Source organism: Mus pahari, chromosome 17 (genome assembly GCF_900095145.1).
Source record: "Mus pahari chromosome 17, PAHARI_EIJ_v1.1, whole genome shotgun sequence".
NCBI classification, from domain to species: Eukaryota; Metazoa; Chordata; class Mammalia; order Rodentia; family Muridae; genus Mus; species Mus pahari.
Window position 1 is genome coordinate 21,879,886 of NC_034606.1, and position 4,966 is coordinate 21,884,851.

Here is a 4,966-nt window from a genome sequence, read left to right on the forward strand (position 1 = left end):
ACACACACACACACACACACACACACACACACACACAGAGAGAGAGAGAGAGAGAGAGAGAGAGAGAGAGCGCTATGTATGTATATCTACAAATTACAAATACATAAATATAACCTCCGGAATATAGTTTAGTGCTCATGTGTATATGATTTCAGGACTGACTGGTCTGCAATGGACATCAAAAATGGAGGCCCATCCCAGGGAGAGGGTCATTTTCCTTCTCCCAGAGGTCATTGGTTGCCTGAGTTCTTTTTCTAGAGTTTTTTTCTAGAGTTGTGTGTGAACAAAACTTTCCCTTTCCTTCTTAACATATCTGTTGATACTGCCATTGTTTCCTGTTTATTCAGCCATTTCTAGGAGGTGCTGGATCACAGACGCTTTCCTGATGTTCTGGCTCTTACAATCTTTTATAAATATTTTATTTTTCAGTTTTTTCAAAGGCATAACCCTGGTTGTTTTGGAACTCACTATGCATGCCGGACTGCCCCTGTACTAAGAAAGACTTTCCTGCCTGCCAAGTGCTGAAATGTGTGACTCCATATCCAGATCACCTAGAAATAATGAATCAATATTCTTTCTTTAATATCTACACATACTCAGTTCCCTGTCTGCTCTTTACTGCTTTATGAATCTGTTAATTCTCTTATTCTTTCTATATTCCATGAGTTGTTTTTTTTAGTTTTAAAAGTTCATTAATTAATTATGCAGGGTGGTCACGTATGCCATGCAAGAATATGTAGATCAAAAGACGCCTCTTCTGGAGTTGCTCCCACCTTCTTCCTGTTGACCAAGGGTCTCCCTCTCCCCTGTTTTCATGGCACTGTTGGGTACTCCAGGAGAGCTGGCTTCCTGCTAACTCTCCTGTCCCCGCTCCCTTCTCACTGCAGAGATGCTGGAGTTGCAGCTGCAGGCCATGGCATCTGGATTTTAATATCTGTTCTGGGGAGTGAACCCAACTTGTTAGGCCTGCATGGCAAATGCTTCTACCCTCTGAGCCATCTCCCTGGTCCCAAGCCATGCTTTTAATTAAAAAACAATATCATAAATCTGATAGCAATTGGAGATCTGTACAATATTAGTAATACTTAAAGCACAGTCAGCATTCTACATGTTTACTGAAGTGGGGAGTTAGTGACTGAAATGTCAAGTGTAAATGGAAGATTGGTGAGACTTGTTTTGACCTCTTGACCTTTTCCCTCTAAAGTGTTCACTGGTAACTTCAGACCTAATCAATCCATTTTACACTGTCTACCAGATTTTATTTTTTTATTCTGCCTTACACTTTACTTCAGTGTGAGGGATATTGGGAAAAGTTTTGGCAGTAGGGTACAAGCTGTCTCATTTTAAAATATACAGCTTGGATGCCATAGTTCCACCTGGCCTATGTTAGTTAAGTTAAGACGCTAATATCTAGGATTCTGTATTTTCTCTTTTTAATATCTACCACCTGGTTCATGGTCTGACATTTTCTCTGCTTTAATAAAGTTTCCTTCTCTTTTTCTTTGTTCCATATTCCCATCTTAGGAGGACCCCTATCTTCATTCTTGGCAATCCCTACTTCCTACACTTGAGAATCAAATTTCTTACCTAGTATCTTAATATTTCTTGAGACGAAACATTATTAATCCTTTTTTGTAAATGTATGAGTGATTGAGGATTTCATTCCATTCCAGGGAGTGAGACCCTGAAAACCAACTTTTCTTATCAATGAAGGAGCTTGTGCCATTTTTGCTTTGTAAACAGAAGTCTCAGCAAGAACAATTCAGACCCAATTAGCTGGGTGATGGATCAACAAGCAGGAAAACATGTTTCTGCAATTTCTGCATCAATCTTGGCCTGTGGTTCTCATTTTCTGTGGTTGTATGAATGCTCATTTTCTATTTTTAAGCTTATAATCTAGTAGAGTGAGGGGCAAAGGTGAAAGGGCAGCTAAAGGAGCCTCCTCTTAAAGAGCTTTCCAGTATTCTCTTCTGGCGTCATCTGGTAACATGTTCTTAGTTGCCAGGTTGTGTGTGCTCCCAGTTTCAGCGCAGAAGAGGAAACCTAATTCCCCTGAGTTAAGCCAGAGTCTCATGTACATGGTAGGTAGGCAGAAATGTTCACTCTATGTTTTATTTCTATTTTGGTACACTTGATTTAGACCCTAATACTTTTCTCAAAGTCTATAATTGTTCATCAAAGAGATAAGTACTTATATACTATTGTTTGAAGTCAAATCATGCTAGAGCAGCGGAATAGATAATTTGGGGGCTGGTGAACAGCTCTTTCAGATGTATTAGACATATTGGAACTGAAGCCTAACCATGTGGTTTAATGACTGTAACACCTCTTACAAATTTGTCTTAGGTTGAATTCCAAAACAAAGATAAGAGGATATCATTTTCTAAGGTGAGTTCTTTAGTAAAGAGACACCATTTCAGCCACTTGTTAATACGGTTATAAGTACCAATGTTAGGAAGGCAAGTCTCAGAGTGAAATGAAGAAAATAGGAGTTTTTCAAGGAGCTTTTAACAATGTTATATTTATAATGCATTTTGGAACACTGAGATAATTCCATTCCATCAGTTTTACAATGTCTTCAATGTTATAAAATTATAGTATAACTTCACTTTCAAATGCTCTTACCCCCCCTAAAAAGAAAAAAAAAGAAAAGAAAAGAAAACAAAACTGCTGTCTGTGTTAGTTCCTACTATGTAAAAATGTCCCTGTTCATTTGATCTTTGAGACCTCTTCTTCACCTAATATTATTAGAGAAAGATAAGATATTTCAGTTTAAAAGACTCATGTAGCTTCCAGCAAAATGTCTAAGACTCACCACCTTTAAATGAAGTGGCTGTTTTTGCAAGCTATTGTACATGCAAGTCTTTTCATTTTTATGATAGTTAACTCACTTTTAGGAGCCCCAGGATAAGGAAGGCCATCTTTCTTTTTCATTAATAAAAGAAACAAAACTCTATTGTTGTAATGGTTACTTTTCTGTCGTTGTGATAAAACATTATGACCAAAGCAACTAAGAAAGAAAGTGCTTATTTTAGCTATAGCTATGGCTCCAAAAGGATAAGAGTCCATGATTGCAGAGTGAAGGTGGGGCAGCAGCAGCAGACATCAAACATGGTGGCTAGAACAGCAAGCTTCGAGCTTGAACAGTAAGTATGAAGCAGAAAGAGCAACTGGAAATGGTGTATATCTTCAAACTCTCAAAATCTACTTACAGTAATATTCTTCCTCCAAGAAGGCTATACCTCCTAAGCCTCCCCAAAAGGTGTCTACTGAGGATCAAGTGGTCAAAGTGTGATCCTCAACCCTACGGGTTATTCTTTTCAAAGTATCACAATGGTTTATGTCAAGCCTGTGTAATATAAACCAAGGTCAGTACATGGGCTATTAGGTTCTCACAACTATCTCTAGGATGAATTCGTGTGCTAGCTCCTTTTAGTCTTCTGCCTTCCCTTGGTCAGTGTTTACTCCCAGTGTTTCACGTACTTTTGGAATTAAAGCTACCAAATGGATACATTGCATAAAGATGACACATTCAATATTGTGCTGGGAAAACAGGACATCCAGGGGTAGGAGAATGAAAACAGCTCCATATTTTTCACCCTGCACTGAAGTGCATCAAACAATGTGGAAACCACTAGAGGAAAACAGGGAATGCACATCAAGATAGAGGCACCAGCTTGTTGTCTAGAGATCCAATAGCACAAGAAATAGACCAGAAAATTGCCAAATTAAACTAACGTTTCAGCACAGCACAGGAAACAACCAGCAGAACAAACAGACATCTTACAAAATCAGAGAATCTATGCTAGCTCTGCATCAGAAAGTGGTTCAATATCTAGGATATACAAAGAACTGCAAAAAACCCACACACAAACAAACAAACAAATACAGCACCAAAAAACCCCCTTCGAATCAGCAAATAAGCTAATAAAAGATATGGGTCATTTTAAAAACAACAAGCAAACCAGAATAGGACAAAAGGAACAGAAAATAAAGAAACAAAGAAAGAGCACAAGGAATAAATATAGATCCAGAGACACACACACACTCACACACACAGAGAAATTCCATAAAAATACAATAATATACCATAATGTGTTCGCAATAAGGCTTGTCAGGTTAAAAAGAAAGTACCCACTCATGTCTGAGACTCTTGGATTCACGGACACTGCAGGTTGCCTGAATCGTGAGATCAGAATGCAGTACTGAAGCTAGGTTTCAGACACACACACACACACACACACACACACACACACACACACACACATACACACACACTCACACACACCAGGGCAGGGATGAGGTTGGTGGCAGAGGCAACTTTAGTGACAGAGGCGGTAGAGGAGAGGAATGAGGAGGCTGAGGAGACTTTGGTGGTGGAGGTCGAGGTGGTGGTGACTTCATGGGATAAGGAGGTGGAGGTGGCCTAGGTGGGAGGTGGAGGCTTCTAATCTGGGGGCAATCAGGGTTGAGGTGGTGGCCAGGGAGGCAAGAGAGGAAACCAGTCAGGGAAGAACGTGATGGTGAATCTGCCAGCATGAAGGTGTCTTTATCTGTTGTGGAAAGGAGGATGCCCTTGTCACAAAGAATCTGGTCCCTGAAGAATCTGTGTATGGAGAGAAGAGAGTCTCTTATTTCAGAAGGAGATGGCAAAATTGAGTACTGAGCCTGGAACCCCTTCCTCTCCAAGCAGGCAATAGCAATCCTGGTCGGTGTAGACCAGGTCCACATCAAGCCTCAGGCACCACCACCTCCCACGTCTTTGAAATTGTCTGATCAGATGGTCTGGTCCACTCTAGAAATTCAAATAACCCCATTAAAAAATGGGGTACAGAGCTAAACAAAGAATTCTCAACTGAGGAATACCGAAGGGCTGAGAAACACCTGAAAAAATGTTCAACATCCTTAGCCATCAGGGAAATGCAAATCAAAACAACCCTGAGATTCCATCTCACTCCAGTCAGAA

The 4,966-nt window shown here is 40.0% G+C and overlaps 1 pseudogene; it reads left to right on the top strand.

Annotated features, from left to right (window-relative positions):
- The first annotated feature begins 4,298 nt into the window (after window positions 1-4,298).
- The window catches only part of LOC110335105, a 5,307-nt pseudogene continuing 4,639 nt past the window's right edge, over window positions 4,299-4,966 (top strand).